Raw genomic sequence first — 12,699 nt, 5'->3', positions numbered from 1 at the left:
TTGTTGTTATTGTTGTTTTGTTTTTATTATTATTTTATTATTTTTATTTATTTTATTTTATTTTTTGTGGTTAGGCTTAGGTCTTTTGTCTGGCGTGTCAGGCATCTTAGTAACTTTGGATTTGACTTATTGTGGGGCTGTGATCATTTGAGGAGTCATAGCCCACGTTTTCCATACATATTCCTTACGTTTTGTGTCACAATCGGTACACACAATAAGTTGGAAATGCCTTTCAGTTTGCTCAGGGGTCTTCTTACAGAACAGCACACACCTGAGGGCAGAACCCCCAGTTCCAGTCAGGAGAAGTTACTGTGCTGTAACAAGAACGAAGGTCAGCCTAAGCCAACATAGACACACAGCTGAGATCAGCTGAGATCAACTGCAGCCTAGCATTCTACCAAACACGACCCCAGAAAAGAAAATGGCAAAACGGTTTAACTTAGAATATGAAGATAAACGCTAAATATGGCGTGTTAATCATGCTAAGAGCCCATGTTTCTTGAAGGATGGCATTTTTGTCACATGTCACGAGTCATACCTTGAGCTTGTACTCCCACTCAAAGAGTGTTTCCTACTCTAGGAAAACACTACTTTTAACAGTGTCATCTGGTTGTCCCTCCAAAGTCGCCTTTAATCTGCCTACTTCTGTTGGTATCATACTCCCATGTTGGGCTCTGCTGTTTGTGGACAGGGAGCTTGACTGTTTAAACAACCAATTAAATCAGGATATAAATTGTTCTGCTGTGTGATATAAGTAACTGCCCCTTTGTAGATGTCATGTCTAAAACCAGGCTTGCACATGTGTTTCCTTGAGGATCTTCTTAGCTGCCCCCCCTCCCGCTATCTTTCCTTTTTTTTTTTTTTTTTTTTTTTGGCTAGTTGTAGGTTTTCACTTTCTGGGACTTCCTCATTCCTCCTAATTGCTAACCTCTAAATCTCTTTTGTTTTTGAGATTCCCTCAGGCTTAGGCTTTCTCAAGCTCTGCTCTAAAGTCTTCAATCCCCTTGGGGACATTCCAAACAACATTCCTTTGTCATTTCTCAGGCCTTGCAGGGGAGGACAAGGGCTCACTTTTTAGGGGTCCTCCATCTCAGAGAATCAGGGGCCTGAGGTAGCTTCTAGTGTTCTCACCTAATCTCTAGCATGGACTCTGTGGCTGGGCCAAGGGTAGCCATGAACTCTGAGTCTTCTGGGTCTGGGGTGGAACCCCCATCCTACGTGTGCTGACTGATGGGAAGAGTCCCCAGGCCTTGCTGCACTTCCTCAGAGGTTACTCTCCCATGCTGTGGTAGGAGGCACACCATGCTGGCCTCTCTTAGAGAAGCACTGGAGCCCGTGACTGGCAGATGAGAAAAAGAACCCTTCATTTCCTTCATTTCCACAGGTAATGGAGGCTGTGAAATCACACAACTGAAGTGCTACCAACTCTTGCTCTTCTGACCAAATGTTCCTTAAGTAAATTGTTGAGTGTCCTTAAAAGACTTTCTAGAGACTTTAAAATGTTGTCCTGCTTCTCTCAGATACTCTAGGAAGTCCCTCACACTGTCTTCCCACAGTGGTCCTGTTAGCTCTATGGAACCAAATCAACACAAGAAAAGCCAAGGCTCTGGGCCCAGCCTGCCTGAGTTTTGAGCAGTAGGTCATATTTGCCATCCAGCCACTTCAAGGAGTGGCTAAGAAGGGGGTGGCTGTATTTATGCAAATCTTTCTCCATGGAGTCTGTTTTCATCAATGGGGAGAAAGGTCAAATAAATAACAACAGGGAACATAATTCGTATGGCACAGGAAAACCCACAGAGGAAATGCAGCCCTTATTATAGGTGAGAAAATACTGCCGGACGATTAAGAATAACGCAATTGTGTGCAGTGAGAACTGACTGAAGAAGGAACATTTGTCTATGAGAAACTGACATATAATTTATAAATTCTATTGGAACTCAAATTATTAGTTGATGTAATTATTTTCTTGGAGCTGGTGTGATTTATCAGTGCCCATGTAATTACACTGAATCATAGAGATTAATATTTCAGAATTAGAGCCAGGTTTAGATCTAACCCTCTGCTGTTATTTCTTCCCTCCCTCTCTTATTCGGTGTGTTGAAAACACATTGTTACTGTTAGCTTTGTGACTTTTGTTCCGAGCAAGGTAATTTCTTTATTAGTAGTATAGGAAGACAGGATTTGGTCATTGGTTAGGGAGTTTATTTGAGCTCTGGAGTTCCACTATTCTACACGTTCTGGTTGAAGCAACGGTTCTTTAAATATTTCAACATCTATTCACTGATTATCTGTGTGTAAAATGCTGAGTTACAAACAGGAGATACGGTAGACATAGCCTATGCTTCTGTGAAATGAACTGATGTTTAAGCAGTAAGTAAAGCTCCGTTGAGAGGAGAAACAGGGGTATGGGTAAAGTCAGGATTTCTTCATCACTACTGGAGGAGTGGCAAGCATTCCATAGAAGTGTTTCTGAAAAAAAAGAAGTCGATGCTTACATTAATTCTTTCTTTCAGTCATAAGAAAACAAAACAAAACAAAAAGGCCAAGTAACACAAATAATAGAAACTTATCTTGTACTGTTCTGGTGCTGGGCAGGGCTTAGCCTTGGTTTCCAAATGGTATCTTGTCATTATGCCCCCTGGAGGAGGAAGGACACCCACCGCCCACAAGGAGAAAGCCTTCAAGGAACAAATGCCTCCTGTTGACAGAGCATAACAAGGATCCCATATAACAAAGGATTCTGGGAAGTGATATCCTCCATGCCCGGTCTGAGCATCATAGGAAGGACATGGAGTTGAAATGTGTTGGAAACCCATGTTCCTGTAGCCTTGCTACCCAGAATTCATAGATGTCTCTGTTCCCTACAGCCCAGATCCTGCCTCAGTGTTAGCGAGAATCTGCCCTCGGATCCTGCCAACGTCTTTCAAATCTTCCTCCAATTATGTCTTTCCTTTAAGTAATCTGCAATAAATGCCGATGTCCATTAGAATCAATAATCAACAACAAAACAACAAACAAAACGACAAAACCCAAAATCCCACATTGTTCTTTTCTAATTGAGAACAGGTTTCTTAGAAGGAGAAGAGAAAATATTTACATTCCCTCCTTATACAAACATGGGAAGTAAGAATAGCAAAGAGGTTGCCCTCTGGAACCAAACAGACCTCTAACTGCGGCCACAGTGGCAACACTGACTGTTAAGTTCAGCGGGGGCTCCCAGTGATGTGCTCAGAGAATCCCTGGTTCATGAAGGGGTGTGGCCTCGACTGACAAAGGTGGTCACGTGATGTGAGCTGAGGTGGAGAGAGGACTCTAGTTCAATGCCATTACAAAGGTCCTTAGAAGGACACAGGAGGGTTGGATTCAGGGATCTGAACACAGATGCAGGAGTTGGAGTGATGGAAGGCCAAGAGTCGGGAAACGTGTGTGGCTCGTGGAAACTGGCAGAGGCTGCAAATTAGCTTCTCCCCTAGAGTTCCCAGAAGAAATGGATTTGCAAGCACAATGCCAGCATTTTCATTATAGAAGCCCTTTTCAATGTATAGAAATCACATTTAACTCTTAGTCTCCAGAAAGGTAAAAATACTAATGATACAATACTAGCCAGTGTTTTAAAGCCACCACTTATGGATCTGCCGTGCCAGTAGTAGTAAACACATACTGATCACTTACCATGTGTGATGGTTTGAATAGGAATGGCTCTCATAAGCTCTTAGGTTTGAATGCTTTGTCATGAGAGCATTGCTGCTTGACAGAGATTAGGAGGTGTGGCCTTGTTAGAGGAAGTGTGTCACATGTTCAATCCTGGTCCAGTGTTTCTCTTCCTGCCGCCTGTCTATGCAGATGTAGATACAGTGCCACATCTGCCTGTGTGACAACCATGCTACCTGACATCGTGACAATGGACTAAGTCTCTGAACCTGAAGTAGTCCCAGTTAACTGTTTTCCTTTATAAGAGTTGTTGTGGTCTTGCTGTCTCTTCTCAGTAACAGAGCACAGTCAGCTAAGACACCCCAGTTGAACTTTTTCCATTGACTGGGGCTGTACAAGGACTGTGCTTTTAATAACTGAGTCACTCAGAATTCAATGAAAATGAGACATTGTTTTTTATTATACAAATGAGAGAAAAGAAGTTCAAAGAGGTAAAATGAGTGCATTTTATGTACTGACATGTACTTGTGTGGAGAGAAGCCCATGCTGAATAGCATTTGTTACTTTAACATTTGAACAGAGGAACAGAGGTATAGCTTAGTGGTCCAGTCCTCAACTAGCATGCATGAAGAAGTCCTGGATTCTCCAAGCAAACCAAGAGACTCATGAGTGCTTGATGCCTACTCAGTAGAAAATATAGTACATACGAAGAAGGAAACAAACACTAACGACTCCTAAACCTGTGTTGCAAAACTAGTAGGAGACAGAGTTTCTGATGGTAACAGGGGGACACAAATTCACCGACCACAAACTCAGACGAGGATGGAAACTGCATCTCTGTGTTCTATTTGGAATCATTCTGGCCTCCTACCTCCAAGGATGTGGAATCCAGTTTAGGGTTTGTCTGAATCACAAATTCAAGCAGTGTCTTCAAATACCATTCAGTCTTCTCAGAAAGCTACAACATGTTTTCACCTGACAAAGACAAAGCCTAAACCCCGTGTTTCTGTGTAAGATGCACTGCTGTGGTTATCCGGGGAGCACTACTCAGAGGACTCCAGAGATGCTCATCAAAGATCCTTCAGTCAGGCAGGGTCCACAGCATGGTGGGTTAGGGGACAAAAACTTTCAAAGATGGAGGAGGATATGTAAAAAGCAAACACACGCACACACATATATACACACACACACACGGACATATCCTTGCACATGTACACACACGCATACATACATGCACATGCATGCACACATTCATGTACTCATATGCACATGCTTGTACACACAGAAAAGCAAATTAAGAGTAGTAATGAGAACTATTGTGCACCTACCCACACTGCTAACATTTAGAAGACAAGCAGTTGTCAAGGGCTGGAGAAAACAGGACTCTGGACTTCCATTCTTCCTAGTGACAGTTAATGGATTCTACTCCTGTGTAAGTTTTTGTAAGTATCGACTAACATTGACACCTATCATATGCCTTGGAAGTTTCTCTTTCAGGCTTCCCCCCATCCCCAATTACATACTTCTACAAACACACACACACACACACACACACACACACACACACACACCCCTAACAGAAATACTTAGTGTGCATTCCTGACAGCTTTCTTCATAATAATTTAAAGCAGAAACTATTCAAATGTCTGTGAACCGTAAGTGAAAAAACAGCGCAGTTTATTTTAAAAGATTTCCGTCTTGTATGCAGTGATGAACAACGAACGTTGAGCACTGATGTTGAATTTGCAGCAACCTGGATGAGTGTCACGGAGTGCCTGCACGGGAATGTTGAGCTGTACAAGGATTCAGAATCTCAATGTTTCTATTTAATTTCGTATGTACAAAATTTGCAAAGCTAACATCTGGTGTTAGAAGTCACAAGACAGGGAACAAATGGCGGCTGATTGGCAGATTCAACGGGGGTGTTCAGGGAGCTGGAGCTGATAGCATTCTATTTCTTTAGCTCTATGTTGATTAAATAAATGAGCTTCTTAGTTTATAACTCAATGAGTTATAGGACGAAGATGCATGTCCTTTTCCTGGACAGTTATAGGAAAAAGTTAAGAAAAAGTATTAGGCTGGAGAGATGGCTCAGCGGTTAGGAACACTGATTGTTCTTCCAGAGGTCCTGAGTTCAATTCCCAGCAACTACATGGTGGCTCACAACCATCTGTGATGGGATCTGATGCCCTCTTCTGGTGTGTCTGAAGACAGCTACAATGCGTCTTCTACAATGTAGACAGCTACATAAAATAAATAAATAGTTCTTTTAAAAAGAGAGAGAAAAGTAACTTGGGATGCTATAAAATGCAATATAGCTTTTGGGGTGAGCAGGGACTAAAACCATTTGCACCCTTCAGAAGCTTCAATTATCCCTGAAGCTGCCGTGTAAACTCTATAGCATAAGCAGCAGTTTCAAATATTGCAGCAGGAGCTGAGTCAGAAAAGGTGCCAAAAGCTGGACAAAAATTTCCCCATGAGCAGCACATGGTGAAGGGATAGTGTCAGAAGAGAGCCACACTGTGCTGATGGGTGTGTATCAAACCCGATAGGAGCCTCAGTTGTTGTAACACTCAAGGTGGCAGGAATTACCATCAAGTGATCTGTGAGGGAATTTACAGGTGACCATGAAGTGACAGAGCAGAATGAGGAGCTACATGTGCTTAAGGTGGATGTCCTGGGACTCAGAGGCAACATGGTATCGGCAATGTTATGGTTTAAGTCTGAGCCGTCCTCACAGGCTCATGGCTTGAGGGGACTGGTCTCTAGCTCATGGTGCAAGTTTGAAGATTGTAGTGGTGCAGGAAGTGAGGCAGGGGTAACAGAAGCAGTTCACTAGGCTGACCTTTCAACATTATGCTTACTCCTGGTTTCGGTCTGCTCTGTCTGTGTGGCTCCCAGCGGCCCTCCACTATCACTATCCACCCTACCGTCTCTACCACAGTGGACTGGAATCCCTCTGAAACAACGAGCCACGCAACACAGCAAGAGTCTGGGTTCTGGGAAGCATATCTTACTCTTACATGGCTCATGGAAAGCACTGAGCTGCGGGGATGGAAGGGATGCAGAGAGTTGGCCTTGGGGATTCGGGTGTCTGATGCAGAGGACTTTACACTCTTCTCCTCATGGGAAGGGCTGGGTTTTGTGCTTGATTACAGAATGTCACAGCACATCTGGCTATTGATGAGAGTAGTTTGAAAGATTTTGGCTTCTCTGTAAAGTATTATGGAAAAAATCCTGCTGCCATATGTAATATGTTTTGTTATGATAATTGTGACATCTGAACCAATTGTCTTCCTTGTATTTCCTAGATGGCTTTCATATCTCTGAATGTTAAATACCTCAAAGTTTAAGCAAACAACTCAGATGTGTCTCGACTTAAGGAAAAATGGTTTGTTTGTCCGGACAGCTGACAGGGTCTTCCTGGTCCTTTAACTCTAACAAGAGGTTCAGAGCAGGCTGAGATACAGGAGGAAGCATGCCTAGTGTCAAGAGCCATTCCATTTTCTGCCCTGGCTTCTGCTCTAACCGATTCTCAGAGATATCTGCATCAGTGCAATAATCACTCCTGCCAGTTGGGAGATGAATTTTGTGTCTACCTCATCCTTGTGCTGAAGCTGTAACTCCCAGGGTGATCACATTTGGAGGTGGTCCATGGGACATCATCAGGCTTAGATGAGGTCATGAAGTTGGTAAAGCGGCATTCACATAAGAAGAGACTAGAACTGACTCTTCTCTGCCTTGTGAGAATACATGAGATTGTCATCAATTAATACAATCCAGGAAGACACAATGATCTCAGGTTAAGATTAAGAAAAGGGAAAAATCACATCCATAAAGAAATGACTTGGACATTTCTGCTAAAGATGATTCCCCCTCCTCAAGTAACATTGTGTTGTTTTGGCTTTTGGAAACGGGGCCTGACGTACTTTAGGCAGGTTTCAAACTTGATCTGTATCCGAGGATGACTGTGAAATCACGATCCACCTGTCTAGACCTCCCAAGGACTGGCTCCAGAAAGACAACTTTTCAGGTTTTTCTGATCTTTGAGAAGTGTTTTCCATGATCAAATCATATATTTTCTGCCATTCAGTCACATGGGAAAAGTTTAAGAAAGCCCGAGAAAGGGAGATTGTCCAGGTTTTGACTGTGCTTCGTTCTGGCCAAGCTCATGCTGAAATCAGATTGGTAAAGAAGCATGCTGGAAGGTGGATTAGGTACAGGGAGAGATGTCCCTTCTGTTGGGAAGGAAATCTCACTCTCTGGTGAAATTAGATGGGTGGGATGCCAGGTGGTTGTCATAGTCTGACTGCTTATATTGTGTCTCTTCCTCACACATTCTCTCAGCTATCAGCTTTCCACCCCAGTTGAGACCAGCAGGAGGTCCTTGCAGGAGCCTTGTGCATTGTTGAAGTCTTAGTTTGTAGGACCATGCACCAAAATAAAAACCTTCCTTATCAATTATCTGGTCTAAAGCATTCTGTTACAGCGAAAGAAAATGCACGAGCCTGGTAGTGATTGAAGAAAACACAAAGAGGAAGCCAAGAGAAGATAGTGGGTGAACAGTGAGAAAACCAGTGGAGACCTAAGAGATGAAAGGGCCCTGTCACTAGTGGACAGTGTTTGACACGACAGATGAACAATGGGAAGATCACAGGGCCACAGAAGGTCAGCAAGAGGGCCTCGAAAGATCAACAAAAGTTCATAAGTCTCCAACACTGGGTCTCATTAAAATGCCTTTTTACCTGGCTAAGGCCACGTGAGGTTTTCCTTTCTTTTCATTTCCCATTTCCAAGTCCATCATTTTCATTAGCTCTGCTTTTCATTAACCAAATAAAAAAATTCAGTGTCTCCATTAGTGGCAGGGCCTTTTCATTTCTTAGGTCACATTAAAAACGCGACCTTGACTGTATTTTATTATTGCTGTTCACATCACATAATAGGCAAATGCTGAACAGCAACCTTTTGATATGCTGCTTTGTATCCAAGTGCTTTTACCCTTTGTGAGACAGACAGACAGATACACACACATGCATGCAGACACACAGACTTGAATGCAAATGCAAGCCATTTTCACTTCTATACACACAAAGACCTCCATCTCTGCTTTAAAAATGGCCCGGTTATTGTTTACAAACTATTCCTCTTTCAGTTATAATCCACATTTTCTTCTTTATATGAAATTAAATAATTTGTGTAAACTATAAATAGCAGTCACACACTTTGAATGGAACCCCGTTTTTTATTCTAAAGAGCGTTTGTACATGCTTGAGCTATGCGTGAGCCAGCTTTCAATGCCCCTGTGTTAGGGAAGGATTGAATTAAAGCTGTGAAGTAGATTAGGTGTCTTTGTGTTATTGTATTTACACATCTGGTTGGTCTTTTATGCGTTTTCTCCATCCCATCTTATAATGTGATTAGGACATAACTCGTTCTCCATTGTACTTAGAAGAGCCCATTGCAGTATGGATTTTAAGAGAAAAATTGAATACGTAAACCCAATTGTTGTATTGTAATTTTGACTATGGAGCTATCTACCTAACAGTGAGCTTTAAAAAGAAAGTGCAATTACAGGCAGACTGCCTTGAACAAAGAGCTCTATTCTGCCAACAGCAATAAGTAAACTCTGCCCACTCATGACCTGAGGTAGACCATCTTCGAGCTTTTCTCTAGGACAACATGGATGACCCTCTGCTCTTGGTACAATGTATGACACATCAGGACACTCACAGATCACTCTTTGGCCTTCACAAAGCCAATCCTTTTGTGTTTTGAAATTATGGGCACACAATCCTTGAATGTGCTGTTTGGCAAATAAATAAATAAATAAATAAATAAATAAATAGAAATTGAGCATGCTTTTTTTGTTTGCTGAGGACTCTGCGATATGAAAGTATAGTATTAAGTCTTAGCACTAAATGATAAGATATCATTCAGGAGATAATAGCCTTTCCCGGTCTCCGGCCTCTGTCTTTTGAGTTTAAGGACTTAGGTTTAAGTTTTGGGTAAATCTCTATAGAAGTGGGGGTTCTAGGGAAGCTTTTCCAAGCAGTTTTGAGGTCCTGGCTGTAGAAACCGGTTTGTATGCCAACTGAAAACCTAAGCTGGGAGGGAGTGGGCAGCGGCAAACAGCTACAAGAAAGGTTCCTGGAAGTTGGCTCTGTTTGAAAGTCTCACTATTCCTCATTTACAAGTGATAAATAAAAGCACAAAAGGGAAGGAGTTGAAGGGGTTTGCAACCCCATAGGAAGAACAACAATATCAACCAACCAGACCCCAGAGCTCCCAGGGACTAAACTGCCAACCAAGGAGTACACATGGAGGGACCCATGGCTCCAGCTTCGGTATGTAGCAGAAGATGGTCTTGTCAGTAATCAATGGGAGGAGAGGCTGTTGGTCCTGGGAAGGCTCAGTTTAGGGGAATGCCAGGGCAGGGAGGCAGGAGTGGGTGGGGGAGCACTCTCATAGAAGTAGGGCAGGGGGGATGGGATAGGAGGTTTGTGGAGGGGAAACTGAGAAAGGGAATAACATTTGAAATGTAAGTAAAGAAAATATCCCCATCCCCCCTCAAATAAAAAAAGCACAAAAGGTGGCTTTTGCTTTTCTTCTTGGATGTTTTACTCCTGTAATTATTTCTCTTCTCGGTTTTGTCGGGGGCAAGGATCCCATAGCCCAGTAGCAGGCCAGTTTAGAACACTGAGCAAAATGGCATGATGGGTGTGGATTAAAACATTTTTATTTATTAGAAGCTCTGGGGATCAAACCCAGGGCCTTGTGCATGGTACGTAAGTGCTCTACCAGCGGGCCATAGTAACAGATTTAAAAACAATAATTATTTTGAAACGGAGTCTCCCTAAGATAGTCAGGCTGTCCTTGAACTTACTCTGTAGTCCAGGCTGTCCTTGAATGCGACATTCTTGTTCTTCTGCCTCCCAGGAAACTGGCATTCAAGGAGTGTGCATCAGGCTCTGTTAAAAGTATCCATTTCTAGTTCTGTCTATGGACTTGCTGAGCCAAGCCTTCCCTGGTCCTCACTCATCATAAATACTCGGCGGTTTACTCCGTAAGACCAAGAGAACCTGGAGGTCCTCAGGCGTCACCAAAAAACATTTCGATGTGAAGACTGGAAGTGACTTAAAATATAGACCTAACATGTTTCACTTTCAAGTAGCAAAATGCAGGCATCCCAGAGGTCTTTGTGCCTCGCTTCAGGAGGGCTCACTTTTTTTTTTTTTTTTTTTTTTTTTTGATATGGCCTGCAGTGTCTCACTTTGCTTTTCCTAGCTGTAAAATCTGGAGAATCCCAAGTAGGGCGGGAAAGAAAAAAGTTTAGCATTCAATGATCTATTATTTTATTTCTGCTCAGTTTTTCTGGAATGTCTTCTCCTAATTCTATCCTTTCCCATCAGCCCCTTTCCCACCCTGTCTCTCAACAGTTCTGACAGCAGAGTTTCTCTGCTTATGAAAATGTGCATCTGACTGTGACCAGTAGAGTCCATCGTATTGTTCTCGGCATGAAAAACCGACATGGGTACTAGGGACAATCAGTCTTCCCATTTATCATTAGACCCAAAGCTTTTATGAGCAGCAAAGATGTAAATTCATTTTAACCTTAAATCTCAAGTCTAATTCTTGTGTGTGAGAAGCCGGCAATGGGAGAGTCGTGTGATTGAGAGATACATTTCAATTAATTCTTCCCACCAACCCCCTATCTCTTCCATATCAGAATCTTTTATAGTGTTAAAATTAACAATTATGCAGCTGACGGCTGGCTAAATCCACCAGGGGACCAAAGAGCCTCAGATAACATGACACGCACAGATTATTCAAAAGAACAATTCATGGAAGAAAAGTTATCTGTGTTAGGAATGACATTGGAAGAGCCAAGTAGGAGTCAATGGGAAGAAGGGACAGGAATTGTCCATTTCATTTTTCTTTCTTTCTTTCTTTTTTTAAAAATGTGTCATAATATACATTTTTAAAATTAATCATCCCCTAGCTGCAAGATAAATGTCTCTTCCTGCACTAAGGCAATAGTGGCCTTGGTGGAGAAAGACTCTTTTATGTGGAGGGCTCTGCTAAAGAGAGATGCTCCCAGACGAGGAGTGCCGGACAAGCCCGTGTTGACCAGCTCGGAGTAAAAGACCTGCTGATGATGACGAATCTACTTGTCAGCTGTAGCAGCGGAGGGTCGGAGGAGGCTGAGAGCACTGTCTCCAGGCCACAGAGATGACAAAGTAACAAGACGTCAGAAGATAGCTCCACTGATGCTGGTCTGCAGGTCACCGAGTGCTGCTACAGGCTCCCTTTATCCTCCGCGCCAAAACGTAACAGACGCATTCTTATTGTCGATTCTCGGCTCATCCTTCAGCACCATGAAAGAATCCTTTCTCTTTGTTTTTAGTAACTATGTTGCTCTTGATGTAGGTAGCCCACTCATGCTCACACATGCTTGTGGGAACATCTGAGTTTTAGGACCGACTGCCAACTGCTGTGGTCTCACAAATTTTAAATAATTAATTCTTTTTGCATAAAGTTATTCTCAATATATTTCACTTCATTTAAAAAGTCACATCTGTGTGACCTTATTTGGCCTTTCGTGGCTGTAGGTTTTGAATAGAAACTTCACTCACGGTGAACAGGAATACTTGACTTGTGTGCTCCATGTGTGGAATAGGTTAAAAGCTTTACCAAGCACTGGAGGTGACAGAATTGCATATAACTTTCATTGCTTTAACATAACTCATTCCTGCCCCCACCTTGATTCTCTGCCACTAGTATGCATGAGAAATAAAAATCAAGAAAGAAGAAAAATGATACCTTTTTGGACATGGTTCAATAACTGCATCATACTGTGGTGAACTTATTATTATTCACAAGTCCTCAGTGAAGTCTGAATTATGCCATCCTCACTGTTGCTTGAATGAAGAATACTCAGATAAACGTTGTTTCCTTTTGTCACCATGCAGTTGTGTCTAAACCCTTTCATGGCGGCACACAATATTTCATCATTTGCCACCACAAGGATATTAATTATGATTTTGTTTG

This window comes from Arvicanthis niloticus, chromosome 3 (genome assembly GCF_011762505.2).
Source record: "Arvicanthis niloticus isolate mArvNil1 chromosome 3, mArvNil1.pat.X, whole genome shotgun sequence".
NCBI classification, from domain to species: Eukaryota; Metazoa; Chordata; class Mammalia; order Rodentia; family Muridae; genus Arvicanthis; species Arvicanthis niloticus.
Note: the sequence above shows the minus strand (reverse complement) of the source record.